The sequence below is a fragment of the Hyaena hyaena genome, unplaced genomic scaffold (assembly GCF_003009895.1).
Source record: "Hyaena hyaena isolate Hyena2069 unplaced genomic scaffold, ASM300989v1 scaffold_183, whole genome shotgun sequence".
NCBI classification, from domain to species: domain Eukaryota; kingdom Metazoa; phylum Chordata; class Mammalia; order Carnivora; family Hyaenidae; genus Hyaena; species Hyaena hyaena.
In genome coordinates, this window is record NW_024080815.1 from 1,337,604 (window position 1) to 1,352,843 (window position 15,240).

Genomic DNA, 15,240 nt, shown 5'->3' on the forward strand with positions numbered 1-15,240 from the left:
CCTTAAATTGGCATCTGTGTGACCTTAGATGAATTAATGTCTCTGAGCCTCAGTTTTCTGGTGTACAAAATGGGGACAGTACAGTTGTTACAAAGTTGTCATACAGTTGTTAAAAGGATTAAATGAAATGATTCAGAGAAAGTCCGCCAAGTGTGTGTTTATGTATGTGTTAAAAAATACACATGATAAGAAACTCACCATTTCGACCATTTCAAAGTGTGAAACTCGGTGGCGTTTAGAAAATTCACAGTGTGGATCACCTATCAGCACTACCTTGTTCCAGAACATCTCTAGCACCCCCAAAGGAAATCCTACACCCCTTAGGCTGGCTCTCCCACTCCCCTCTGTCCCAGCCCTTGGAAACCACTAATCCGCTTTCAATCTCTATGGAAAATCACTTTCTCTTCAACTGTTGTCTCTCGCTCAGATTTTCCTGACAGCTTTCCATTCAAACCTCTCTCAAAACAAACTAAAGCAAACTTAAAGAAAGGGAAACAAACACAAAACTACAAAGCAAACACAGAGGGACGATTTGGCACCTCTCCTTGAGGCCTTAGAAGTCCCATCAGGAACTTTCTGTCCCTGTTTGTTTTGTCTGCCTCCAGGCTCACTCACCCCATATGTTGTCGCCTGGCTCTCAGGATGAGGGGCCTCATGGTTGTCAAATTCATGTTCTATTTCCAGCCATCATCCTAGTCATCCTCCATAATGTTTTTGCGCTGAATGATGCCCTGGGCCCCTCCCCTTTCTCCAAACCCTCTTTCCTTTGATTCCCAGACACCCTTGTGCTATCTCTCTGGCCACTCAGCCTCGGTCTCCGTGCCTTCTGCTCCCCGCCGTTCACAGCTCCCCTCGGTCATCACACGCGCTGCCCCAGCGTCCGCTATCACACAGACACCGGCCACTTCCAGCTTCTCAGTTCCAGATTCCGCGTTCATCTGCCCCCAGGACCTCCTCCCAGAAGTCCGCGCGACATCTCACACGCAACAGATGCACGCTGAATTGTCCAAAATGCACCAAATGTGCCTAATCTCACTAACGGTGTGCCGATGACCCCATTTCCCAAACTGTAATTTTCAAAGTCGTCTGTGGTTCCTCTCTTCTTTTTGAAATCTTCTTTTCCAAGTGGGTAACAGATCAAGTCTTTATAGTTCAGAGCCCTCTCTTGGGTCGCCTCCCTCCTATCCTTCCCTCATAGCCACAGTCTTAGTTTGGATCCCAACACCTCTTGACAACTACAGTAACCTTTTTAAAATCCACATATGTCCTTTCCTAACTGTCAGAATTATATGCTCAAATTGATTACAAAAGCGATCAGGTTGTTCTCTTATTTAAGTATCTCTGTCTTCTAGAATATACAGTTAAACTCCTCACCCTCAGCCCCCAGAATATGCTAGAAGCTGTCATTTACACACACACACACACACACACACACACACACACACACACACACACACACACACACACACACACACACCATGGGGGGCGTCCAGGTGAAGCCACTTCTGATTCCTGGCCCCAGAGGTGGGACACGTGACCCAGGCTGGGCCAACCGGTAGCCTCCACCTCTCTGGCCCCCGTAATTGGTTCAGGCCCAAGTCAGAGCCAATGAAACACCATTCTGGGCTTTTATTTGAGCTTCAAGGAAATCAGATCTCTTCTTTGCACGGGACATAAAGGGAGAAGGCACGGAGACTAGAATGGCTGCATCTTGTGACTCAGGAGAGGCTGAGATTGGAGCCATCACCAGAAAGAGGAAAACTGTGCCCTCTGACATCTTTTGGGGCCTGGATCAAGCCCTACTTATAGCCATTATACCCTCGGTCTCTTTCTTAAATGGAAGCCCACATATTTCCCCACTCTTTTTTTTTCTTCAAATAGTTTGATTAGGTTTTTTATTACTTGCAAACTAAAGTCCCTACTCATTACCCTTCAAGCCAGTGTTTTCCAAATGTTGTTGAACATCAGAATCACCTGGGGGGAGTTTTAAAATTCCCAGGGCTGGGGGCACCTGGGTGGCTCAGTCGGTTAAGTGTCAGACTTCGGCTGGGGTCATGATCTTGCGGTTCGTGGGTTCAAGCCCCATGTAGGGTTCTATTCTGACAGCTCAGAACCTGGAGCCTGTTTCGGATTCTGTGTCTCCCTCTCTCGCTGCCCCTCCCCCACTCGTGCTCTGCCTCTAAAATAAATAAAACCAAAAAATCAAAATTCCCAGGGTCAAGTCAGTCCTAACCTCTCAGGTGGGAGCCAGGCATCGGTAATTTTTAAGGGTCTCAGGTGATTTCGCTGCACGGTGAAGTCTGGGAACCACTAGTTTCAGCAACACAAGCTGCTTCCTCTGTGGTTCCCCAGCTCCCCGCCTACCAACTTACCAGAGTTCTTTTCACCTCGTATTACTGGCTTCCCTCTTTGGACTTTGAGCAACTTTGTGGCAGATTCATGTCTTTATCCCTCTGCCTTGCATATGGTAGTCTTCAATAAAGGCTAAATAAGGAACAGAGGAATGAATGAATGGGACAAGTCCATGCCATCTTCCAGTGTATTTTTAACTTCAAGGCACCTTGTACTAGGTACACAGTAAGAATGTTCAGGCTCTGGAGCCAGAGAGCCTTTGCCCAAATTCTGGCTTGATATGAGTCAGGGCAACTACTCAGCTGCTCAATGCCTCCTTTCTTCATCTATAAAATGTAAATATAAATAGCACTTACATCACAGTGATGTCAGGATTTCATAATTTATTACATGTAAAATTTTTAGAACATTGCTTAGTACATAGCTATGATAAATGTCAGCTCCTCCCTCCCTCTCTTTCCTTCTTCTCATTCTTCCTACTTTCCCACCTTTGCTCTTTCCTTCCTACCTTCCTTCCTTCTCTCCATCCCTCCTTCCTTCCCAGATAAATTTCTTTTAATTTTTTTATGTTTTATTTTATATTTGAGAGACAGAGACAGAGAGCAAGCAGGGGAGGTTCTGAGAGACACAGACAGAATCTGAAGCAGCCTCCAGGCTCCCAGCTGTTAGCACAGAGCCAGATGTGGGGCTTGAACTCACGAGCAGTGAGATCATAACCTGAGCTGAAGCCAGGCATTCCCCCCCCCCCCACACCGAAATAACTATTAAGTACAGGCTCCCTGGGTTGGCTAAGAGGTGAATGGGTGGTGAGGTGGGGAAGACAGTGGGTGTGGAGGACTCCTTGCCAAATCCCCTGACTAGAAGGGGACACGCAGACTAGGAACAGGCAGAATAGAGAGTGGTTTCTGAGCCTTTCATTTCTCGGCTGAAAGCCATAAGCATGTTTAGATGCTGAAAGAAAGGGCCCCGTGACAGGGAAATGTTGACGGGTCAAGAGGGGCAGATTCAACACCTGCCGTGGCCAGATCCACAGGAGATGGGAGGACGCAGAGCCTTGGAGCGGTGGAGGGTGGGTCTGTCTCAGACACAAGAGGAATCCCAGAGAGGAGGTGGGGAGGCCGCAAAGGCAAAGGCTTCACACCTGTGTGCGCTTTGGAGGCTGTTTTGCTCTGCAGGCTAAAGTAGGTGAATTGTGTTCAGGTGACTGGAAGTTTACTATGTGGGGGTGGAGAGCCAATTCCTGGCTGGTGGCAGAACAAAAGACTCGTAAAGTTCCCAGTGCTGCTGGGCTTGCCCTGCGCACAATACCAACAGCACACAATCAGGTATTTTCAGAGGCACCTGAATAGAGCCTGTTATTTGGACGAAGCTATTGTTTTGTGTTATTCATCTCAGAGAATTTCATCTGTCTTAAAGGAACTCTTTTTCTGCCTGAAAGGAAGAGAAAGCACGTCCGCAGAAGAGCCCAGCTTTATAACAGGATTCGTTGTATCAGAACTTTTCACCTGCGGGGTCTCTGTCTTTAGGAACCAGCGAACCTACATGCTTCTCCATTGTTAGCAGAGCAGGTGCAGGGCTCTTTGCTGTGCTAGAGGCGGTGGTAAGCATCCAGCTAAGGACATCCTTGAAAACACCACTCCCCTCCGCAGCTCTCCGTTTTCTTATCTGTGGAAGAGGGAGTAGGACTATGGGCCTGGCCACTTCCTCCCTCCCATCAGCACGCATTCGCCGAGCTCCTGTCACACATTGGGTGCAGCTGTAGGCACAGTGGGTACACAGAGATAAACAAAACCCGGTTAGGCCATTGTGCTTGCTTCATTTGCCCTTGATTAATTTGCAGTTTCATGGGGGAAACAATAACCGAAATCACTGTGTTGTGGTTCAGGCTTTCATCATCTCTCATCGAAGTACCTTCAGTGGGTTCCTACCCAGTTCCTACAAACCCTTGCCTTTGTTGGGTTTTCCGCCACCGTGGGGGGAAAGCGATTCTGAAGCACCTGCCCGATCTGGAGACTGATACCAGCCCCGTAACACGACAGGGACCCCACACCTCGTTTCTTTTACTCATGCTTCCCTCTCCTCAAACCCTCTGTCTTGTGAACTTAACCTTCAAGGTCTTGCATTCTGTGTCCCCACACTTTGGTGTGAAAGACTGCTCACTCCTACTGGGCTGGCCCCAGTGTTTTTAAACACACCTCTGCTGTAGCACTGACCGCAGCATGACCATTTGCCTGCATGTCTCCACAAAGAGCCGGTAAGCTCCTGGATCGGGGAAGAGCAGACCTGAATTATTCCATTTCCTTGGTGCATGGCACCTAACTGGTACTGAATGAATGATGGTGAAGTCATCAAATGCCACAGGTGAGGAAAGTGTTAGGAGAGGCACAGTCTCTAAGGAAACTCCTGGGTGTAAATAGAAGGTGAACATACTTCTGCCCTGTGTCCTCCTGAGCCATAATTTTGCATCTGGGGGAAACTCAGAGATCAGGGACCTGGGGACATTTTGCTAATATCGCAAACAAAAGGAAACAAAGAATAACGCATCAGTCTTGTGCCCACCATACAGCTTTCACAAACCTTGTCATTTTGCCCTGTTTGCTTCAGATTTTTTTTTTTAGAAACATAAACATTATAGTTAATCATAACCCCAAAGGGATACATTCCCGTTCCTCATGAATGGTTTTCCTCACGGTGCTTAGCATTCTAATACATATTTATACACCGTTACTCTATAGGCATATATTTCTAAACAAGGTTTTGTCAGGTTTTTCACATTTCTAAACGTTAATTTGGTATGAATTCATACTATATGAAGTTATGATGTTTTACCTATGTCTTTGAGTTGATCCATGTTGATATTTGAAATATATTCGCCAGGATCTGCTTTGTTGATCAGTATTCCACAGAGTGACTATAACACATTTGATTTGCTCATTCCCCTGCCGATAGACATTATTTTCTTTTTCGTTATTGTAACTGAGATCACACAAACATCTTGTGCATACCTCCTCCTGGACGTGTAAGAGAGTTTTTCCTACATATGTAGAATTAGTATGGCTGGATCATAGGGAATCTTCATTTGCATCTTCCCTAGGTAGGAACACACCGCTCTCCAAAGTGACCCTGTTTCCTGTCATTGGCACTGTCTTACCCAGCAGGCACCAGTACAATCCACAGTTGGTATTGTCAGACTTTAAAAGTCTTGCCAATCCAGTGGGGATAAAATACCTCATTGTCATTTTAATCTGCATTTTCCCAACCAGTGGAGGGGAAGCTTTTACTTATTGGACAGTTGGATGTCATTTATTTGTAAATTTCCAAATCATATCCTTTGTTCATTATATTCTGCTAGGTGGCCTTTTCCTTATTGATTGTAGAACTTCTTTACTTTTTCCAGATATAGACCGCATCTCATCTTTTATTTGATTGTGTCTTTCCTTGAACTTTTGCTTTAATCTTTTTTTTTTTGGAATTTATTTTATTTTTAATTTTTTTTTTTTTACAACTAGTTTATTGTCAACTTGGTTTCCGTATAACACCCAGTGCTCATCCCCACAAGTGCCCTCCTCCATGCCCATCTCCCCCCCCACACACACACCCATCAGTCCTCAGTTTGCTCTCAGCATTCAAGAGTCTCTCATGGTTTGCCTCTCTCCCTCTCCCCCACTATTTCCCCCCTTCTTCTCCCCCATGGTCCTCCGTTAAGTTCCTCCTAATCCTCCTATATGTGCAATCATATGATATTTGTCCTTCTCTGCCTGACTTATTTCGCTCAGCATAACACCCTCAAGGTCCATCCATGTTGCTACACATGGCCAGATTTCATTCTTTCTCATTCCCATGTAGTATTTCATCATGTAGATAAACCACATCTTCTTGATCCATTCGTCCGTTGATGGACACTTAGGCTCTTTCCATGTTTTGGCTATTGTTGAGAGTGCTGCTATGAACATTGGGGTACATGAGTTCCTATGCATCAGCACTCCTATATCCCTTCTTTTGCCTTAATCTTAATTTACAATGAGTTTATTGTTTCCTTTCTGGTCTGTGGGTTTGTTGTTCTCTCTAAAAAATATTTCCTTACCTTACACCATAAATATAGCCTCTTATATGTACCTTCTGTTCTGAAAAGTCTCACTTTTTTTTTCCTTGAGCTCCATTTTGAATTTTAACTTTTCCATATGGAAACCAATTATTCAACCTTGTTTACTGAATGGTCTATTCTTTGTCATATGTCAGGTATTTGGATACATGTGGGTGTATTTCTGGGCTCTCTGCTCTGTCCCATCAGGCTATTCCATTCCTGTATGAATTCTTTCAGATCAGTGGCTTCATCATAGATCTTGAAAGCTGGTAGGATCAGTCTTGTTTTCCTTCAAAGTCCCTTAAGCTATTCTTTGGCTTTCTCTCTTCCACGTGAATTTGAGAATTAGCTTGTAAATGTCTAGGAAACTCTTTACTGAGATTTTGATAGGCATACATAATAGTTTGAGAGAAATTCTCAGCTTTATGGTACTGAATTTTCCAACCCATGAATCAGGTAAAGCTCTCCATTTTTTTCAGGTTTCCTTTTGTGTGGGCTGTGGCCACGAACCTCAGAGCACCATTCCCAATGGAAGAGTAAAGTGCATCTGAGAAAGCTATCACTGGGTGTGGGCAGCGCCGAGCCAGCAGGAAATGAGAGCAGGCTGTTCAAACGGACTGCCGAGGTTTGGCTGCTTCCTAATCCCACGGTGGCAGATGCTGCCAGTCCTCCAAACCTAGGGCTCTCAGCTGCCTTCCCAACCTCACTCTTTAGGCAACCCCCCACCCCCCACTAGAGCTGGAGGTGCCAAGTAATGAAACCACTATGCCATCCAGCCCAAATCTCTCTAAGCAGAGAGGCATTTGCTGGGACCCTATGACAACCCAATACTGGAGGCCCTGAGGGACTTTGCAGGCCTGCACGGGGCTCTGGGCCTGCTGCCTTCCACAGACAGAGGTACAGGCACGGAGTACACATAAGCTGCTCCCATTTTCGATTGCTTCTCCCTGGAGAAATGGTAGCTTTTTACTTTTTTTAATAATGTTTTTATTTATTTCTGAGAGAGAGACAGACAGACAGACAACATGAGCAGGGGAGGGTCAGAGAGAGAGGGAGACACAGAATCTGAAAAAGGCTCCAGGCTCTGAGCTGGCTGTCAGCACAGAGCCCGATGCAGGGTTCGAACCCACGAACCGTGAGATCATGACCTGAGCCGAGAGCAAGAGTTGGACCTTTAACCGTCGGAGCCACCCAGGTGCCCTGAGAAATGGTAGGTTTCAGGTAAACCAAAGAGCTGCATAGACTGAGCAAGGACATACTTTGCCACAGGATCCGGTTTTGACTTTTTATTCTTACTACCAGGCTACCCTGTGTTTGTAAGTGTGCAAAAGCCCTTGAGATCTGGTCCCTGAATGCCTGGTAGTGGAAGCTCTTTATGTTTCCTCACACCTTTTACGGAGACAAACCACTAAAGTAGATTATGGAAAGATGACAACAGAGGCTTGTTTAAGCCTCTTAAACAAGAGGGAGCCACCTTGCTCCCCCTGGGCATTCTGCATGTGGTGCACAGCAGGGGATTACCTGATGCACGTTAGAGTCGGTGAACTTTTTATTCAGTACCCGTCACATGTCAGGCACTGGGTTAAGTGCTTAAAAGATACCAACCCACTTCGCCCTCAGCACAGTGGCACCATCATCTTCCTTTTGAGACGAGAAAAAAGGGCGTGGGAAGCTGAAGTGACACATCCCACCAGGGTCCCCCAGACAGTCGGTGAGAGAACTGTGAGCCAAGCTCCATCTACCTGCGGCCGTGGAACCCAGGTCCCGTGCTACAAACTCCCTTCTGCCTGTTCCTGACGAGAGGAAGAGAGGGAAGGAAAGGGAGACACAGCAGATGGAAGAGAGGGAAGGAGGAAGCTGGGGGTGGGGAGGGAGGGAGGCTGCTGGAGTTGGAGGCTGTGCACCTAGAAACCCTATTACCACAGTCCCCAGAGTGCTCCTTCTCGCCCTTGGAGGAAGGAGAGGGGGAGGGCAGATCTTCATAGCTGAGGACCCTCTCTGAAGGGGAAGACAGGGTTCATGGAGCCTGGCGGGTGCAGAGGAGAGTCCTGAACCCATTTAACAGGATATCCCCGACCTTTGCAATAGGTCAAAAAAGTCTTAGCCGCCCGTGAGGGCTGTGGCCCAGGAGGGGACTCAGCTGAAGACCTAAGGGAGTACTAGAGAGGTGATCTGAAGAGTATAATTGGGTTAAACACTGTAAAAACAAACAAAACTAACAAACCCTTCCAGAATGTAGAAACATTTATCTCAGGAGGTGAAACTCGAAATTTTCTTTTCTGTTCAGATATCCTATCCTGTGCAGATCTTACAGCGGGTATAATTCTCTTTCTCTTGCTCCATTTGCTGGCTGTTGCTCAGAGATCGTCCCCACCCCTCGGCGGATGGAAGGGACAGGATGTGTGTGAGCAGAGGGAGTGGCTGCAGACACAGGGAGGCCACCGCAGGGAGGAGCTGGCCTCCTGGGAGCAGACGCTCAGGTGAGGCGTACATTCCATAAGGCGCGTTGCTGGGCCATTACCTCAGCCAGGCACGAACACTCTGGACTTTAGAATTCACTTTTACCTCTCTCTTCCCTGCTCCTGGCTCCTTGGGACTCCTCCCTGTCTTGAGGGTTCCTGAAGGAGTTCTAGAAGGCTGTCTCTTGTCCCAGGATCCCTGGGACATGGGCTTCATTGGAAACCGCTCCAGTTTGCCCCTCGGTAGGAAGTGAGAGAGACAGGATGTCGGTGCCAAAGCAAGCCAAAACCCTAGTCAGCAAGCTTCCTGCCATGAGCAGCTGGCTCAGCTACAAGGCATGCCGGGACAGGAGTAGTGGGAGCCGGCCCCGGGGGGCAAGGCAGGTGGGCAGAGCTCTGACAGAAAGCATCTCTGGCATGTGCCAAGGGTATTTGTCCTCACGTGGGTAGCGACATCTCTCTTGGGGGGCTGGGTAGTTCTTCTTCTCCAATTGCTCGGCCTTTGCCATTCCTTGTGCGATTACTTGTGGAGCCAGAGAGGGTGGACAGAAAGCAGTGGTGTGGGGGACAAGGGGCCATGCCAAATTTGCCAAATTAGAGTACCTCTGTTATCCTTTGCCAAGATAATGTCGTACAACTGTGGCAGATCTGTCTCCCGAAGATGGCACTGGTAGTAGTGCAGCCCAGCCTGCACTGTCTTTCGAAATGTGGTCTTGCCATTTCCCCATCAGTTCTACATCTATTTCTTTGCCCTCTTGAATTGGCAAGGAGGCTAAAATATGAAGGAAGTGATGCTGTACCAGGACCGGCGTAGCCCTCCACTGGCCTGGCAGCTTCGTCTTCCTGCCTCTTCGAACCCAGTGGCTGTGTTGTGAGAAGCTCATGCCACATGGAAGGGTTATACAGTCAGTAGCCGCAGCTGGGCCCCCAGATAACAGGCAGCCTCAAGCACCAGCTGTCTGCATGAGCCATCTCAGACCCCCAGTCTAGTCGAACCTTCAGATAATTGCAGCCTCTACTGCTATCTGACTGTCATGGTATAAAAGACCCCAGGTGGGAATTGCCCAGCTAAAACTAGTCAATGCACAAAACAATGAGAGATTGTAATAAGTTCGTATATAATAAATTGTTTTAAGCCACTAAGTTTTGGGTGGTTTGTGACTCCACAATAGATAGCTAGATCAGAAATGGACTATCCAAAACACATGCCATAAACAACTACCATATGGGGCACCTGGGTGGCTTGGTTGGTTGAGCAATTGACTCTTGGTTTCAGCTCTGGTTGTGAATGTAGGATCATGGGATTGAGCCCTGCATCGGGCTCCTTGCTGAGCGTCAAGCCTGTTTAAGATTCTCATTCCCTCTCCCTCTCCCTCTCCCTCTGTCTCCCTCTCCCTCCCTCCTTCTGTCCCTCTCTCCCTGCTCATGCATACACTCTCTCTCTAAAAAAATTAATAATAAAAATAGCCATCACATATTATTTCTCATGAGTCTGTTGCTCATGTGTCTTCAGTCCGTTGACTAGGGGCTGGCTGGTCTGAGGTGGGCTCAGCTGGGTCAACCCAGCTCTCTCTACCTGATCTCTCATTCCCCAGGTGAACCCAGCCTGTTCTCATGGAAGTAGCAGGGGTTTAGCAGGCTTCTTGAGACCTAGGCTTGGAGCTAGCACTCTATCTCTTCCACTAAATACTGTTCAAAGCAAATCTCAAGGCCAGTGCATATCCAAAGGGTGGGAGTAGTCGATTTTGTATCTTGGTGAGAGGGTCAGTAAATTTACACAGCATGTGAATTATGGGAGGGGTAGAGGATTATGGCTGTTCCAGTGTTCTGTCATAGCATCTAATGAGGATAGTGAGAAGTTTGCTGAGGGTTACAAGACATAAATCCTTCCTTTGTTCTTCCTAGTGTCTTCAGCTAAATCTCCATTGTTCACTATTATTTTTCATTATTTTAACCTTTCAGCCTCTACGTGGAGGGAAGGAGAAAAAGACTATGAGAAGTAGCGTTTGGGTGGCCAGGCTTTCTTCTCAAGTGCTCCAGTCTTGTGGTTTTCAGTTGGTGCTCTGTAAAGCCCTGGGGTTCCATAGTGGCTTCTCAGCAGCTACCACGAGGGGAGTGGGTGTATACAAGTGTGATGTCCCCACCGAAATCAGCCACTTTTGTTCTCTTGTGATTTCCTTTGGAGAAATGTTAGGTAGCTTTGAAAAAAACGTAAAAGGAACGATTTGAGGTCCACGGCCCTAAATCAACCTCTCAATCTTAGAGAAAAGAAGACAATCTTAGTGGAGTATCTACTCCACGTTACTCAGCAAATGGGTGTCTTGGCTGGCTAGTCTGCTGACCCCCCATTCATTCTGAGACTAGCTCTCCCAACTTACTCCCTCTGTTCTTCAGAGGGAGTTCAAGAGAGGAGAAGTTTGTTGGAGCCTGGTGGACAGGGGTAAACCAAGGCATGCCGAAGCGGTATTCCTGACACTTTTTAAATTCTCTATTTCCCCAATAAGTGAGACCATTCGCTGTCCTTGAGCCTCGAACCTCAGTGACCCCCATTACATACACACATGACCTCACATAATCCCTATAAGGGCTTGATCCCCAGAACTACCAACAACTCAGGGCATCATATTGGCAAGCAGGCTGGGCTGGCTGGTCAACCCCAAAGCAGAACAAAGTATACTGGGTGGAGTTGACTCCTACAAGGCAGATGGAGCTCCATCTGGAAGAAAAGCTCATCTCCCAGGAGAAGTCTTGGTCTTGCTTGGAGCCTATGATCTCCTTGTTCTCCTTCCAGTGTGTTAATTCCATTTCTTCCCGAGTTAGATGTTTTTAGGACATGGGCTATTTATAGCTCCTCCTAAGCCCTTTGCAGTCTGTTTCCTGTTCAAGTACTGCATTAGTCACCAGAAAGTGTCTCAGGCGATCTCCAAGTCCCTGCCTGATCTCAGCAACAGGGACTAAGGATGCTGGTCAGACCCAGGGTGGTCCTGTGGGGGAGGGGGAAGCAGGAAGCAGGAGGCAGCAGGCTGGGCAGGGAGGCAGAGGGAACATCTCTTGTCCCCCATCCTCTGCGGCACGAAGCTCTGAGTCCTTATGGCTTCCTAGAGTTTACTTAGCCCTTGGAGACACAGAAACTCCGCTGAGGCACCTCCATTGGGCCGCATATTTTTGCCATTACTTGATGACCTATTTGCATGCAGCTCCCTGTAGAGAATTTCCTCCCAAGCCATATACGGTGATTTCATTGCACCACAAACCAAGGCTTCTCTTTGCAGTCAGTGAGAGGCTCCCTCCTGACTTCCTCCTGCCTGTCCCCACATCTCCCCTTTTTACTGGAGCCTGCCTAGGCTGCTCTGAGCTTTCTCCAAGCCCAGGTCTCACCAAACATGTTTGTTCCCAGGAACTTAACAGCTTCATCTGAGTGAAGGGCTCCTGATCTGATCTGAGCTTTTGTATTCAGGGGCCAAGGGGAGGAAGAGGCGACTTCAGGCAAGGGAGTGGGCAAAGGGCAACAGCCACACCCTCCATGCCTCTTCACCCTCCCATGCCTTTGTTCACGTGGTTCCCTTGCCCAAGATGCACGCTCGGGACCGGGGTGCATGTGTCAGGGTACCAACATCCCCTGGCAGCCCCTGGCCACCCGGAACACAACTCCTTAGTGAAGGATCAACGTCTACAAATCCTTAGTGAAGGAGTTGAGTGCAAGTTCCTGAGCCTATATTTCTGGGGACAAAAGAGGGAAAGGTGAAGAGGTGTCAGAGCTTCTATTTGCATAGCCAAGTCCATCAGGTGGCCGGCATCCCACAGACCGCCATCTTTCCAGCTGTAGCTTCTCCATTCCCCAAGCCCCAAACCAGGGCACTCCGGCACTTGAAGAGGGCTCCCGAGGGCTTCAGAGACAAGCCTCTAGGCTCTCGTCAGGGACAGTGGTCCCCTGTGTCCCAGCCTCCGGGTGCACAGGGCTCCTGAACACCAGATGGTCTCTGAGCACGGCTTTGTGCAAGGCTGCCTGCCGAGTGCTGTGGAGGCCAACACTCCAAATGCTCATAAACTGTCTTGGTGAGAGGACGTTTGAGCTAAAGGGGACCCTCCATCTCACTCCGACAGGTGGCATGGATGCCAGGGCCCTGAGCAGAGGTGAAGAAAGAATTCAAACTTGAGACAAGCATACCAGGTGCCATCCCAGGCATATCAGGGCTGCTCTGCAGCTGTGAGGCACACCAGCAGTCTGGCACGACTTTTTTGATTTCTGTTCAGACTCCATCCTAGGAACGGCATTACAGACTATCTTCCCACAAAGCACCCTTGCTTATATCCTTGCGAGTGCAAGAGTGCAGAAGATGCGGTCAGGGACAGCTGAGTCAGACTTAGTCAAGGATGAGATTGCTTTGGCCAGAGCTGGAGGCCTTGGGACTTATTTCCAGGGGTAGGTGGTCCAGGAGCAGGGTGAGGAGGTCCCTCTTCTGGGACCGTGATGACGGACTCTGAAGCAGAGAACATCAGAGAGTGAGAACCTCATCTAGGCTCCTTTTAGAATGAAGCTCTTTCCTGCTTCCATTTATTAATTACGCCCATCCAGGAAAGTGCGTAGGACCTTTTACAGTCTAATAACTACAAAGCAATCCCGTATATACTCACCACTCCCATCAAAAAGGGCAACATTGCCAGCACTGTGAAGCCCCTTGCATATCCCTATCTGATCAGACTCTCCCCTCCCTTAGGCTTTTAGGGCAACTACTTCGTTGTCTCTTTAATTATACTACCTGAGACTGTCTCCCTAAAGAAAATAGTTTTGTTTGTTTTGAGCTATATGTGAATAGACTCATGTCGGGTTTTCTGTGTGTCTGGCTTCTTTTGTTTGGTTCTGTTCACCAGATTAATCTATGCTATTGCATGTGGCTATAGTGCATTCATTTTCCTGGCCGTATCGTATTCCACCGCATAGATATGCCAGATTTATTCGTTGATGCTGCTGTGGGTGAACACTTGGGTTGTGTCCAGGTCTGGGCTGCTGTGTGTAATGCCGCCATGAACACTCGAGGTATGTGTATCCTCGTACAAACGTGCACGCGTTTCTCCAGGATTTATATCTAGTCGTGGAACTGTTGGGTTACAGGATGTGCACATCACCCCTTTATGAAGTTACAGCCAATGGCTTTCCAGGTTGTTGCCCCTCTTCTTCCCGTGTCTCTTGCACAACTGTAGCAGCGATGCTGACGGGAGGGGGACCACAGGTCCAGAACGGCTGGTCCCACGGAGATGCGTCAGGAGGAGGAACTTCGGTTGAGAAGTCAATCCGCGTGTGCCTTTCCTTCTTCCCTTATGCCACTAACGGGGCCTGTCAGCCCCGCCTCACTGTTCCGGCCTCCGCGACAGAGCTCTGCATAGTGAACCCACTACTCTCCCACCGCAGGCTCACTCTGCTGTGGTTGCCAGACCAATCTGGTCAAAGACATGGTGGACAGTTGTCATCTGAAGGTCAGCCCAAGGGTAGTGGGACCCCAGCCATCAGACAGGAAGTCAGAAGAGATGACACACAGTGGGGCCCTCAACAGGGCTGGTGGCAAGATGGCACTGTCACATCTGGGACCTGACAAGCAGGGAAAAGGAGATACTGGGGCCCTCACTAGGCCCAGAAACCTGAGGCAGAGGCAGGACCGGGTTCAGCATAGCTTATCACCTATGAGTCTGTATTGCAGTGGAAACCCAACTTGAATACTCTTAAACAAACAGGAGAATTTATTGGCTTATAACAAAATATAAGAACAGGCCTGCCTTCAAGAGGAGCTTAGTCAAGAAGAGTAAGATAAAGCTCCACAGAAAAGGTAAGATTCTAGAATAGGAATAAAACCCAGAAAACCTCTCAGAGGCCCGGTCTCAGCAGGATCTATAACAGGGGGCAAATTGGGGAGCAGTGCCCTGTATCTGGATATGGTGGGTGTCTCTAGAATGTTCCACATGCCTAGCGAACCACTGAAGCTTGGGGACCGGCATGCTCACATGACCCTACAGAGGCACGTTTGCACCCTCAGATTCCTAAAAAAAAAAAAAAAAAAAAAAAAAATTAACATATGCTGAGCATCTGGGAGGGTGCTCTCAGGGAAAGACAAAGTGAATGTCTGTACTAGGCAGGACAATGTTGAGTATATTTTCTATACTAGAGATTGGGAACCAGGGCCTGAGTTAAGAGTTGGCACTACTTCCAGGTAGGTGAGGACACTTGGGTTCAAACACGTGGTCAGCATTTCTGGGACCTTTCTGTGATGTGTGAGATCAAAGGGAGAAAATATCTGAACTCAGGACATTCCTGGAAATCTTAGAGGTACAGTAACTGCATTGGCTTTTTAA

At 48.0% G+C, this 15,240-nt stretch overlaps 1 long non-coding RNA gene across 2 annotated transcripts in view; it reads right to left on the bottom strand.

The window, feature by feature from the left end:
- LOC120237539 overlaps positions 1 to 15,240 on the bottom strand; it is a 48,051-nt gene that overhangs the window by 3,156 nt on the left and 29,655 nt on the right. For both annotated transcript variants that reach the window (XR_005529976.1, XR_005529977.1), the window contains exon 5: positions 2,373 to 2,484. This is a non-coding gene — a long non-coding RNA (uncharacterized LOC120237539). The remainder of the gene's footprint in view (positions 1 to 2,372; positions 2,485 to 15,240) is intronic.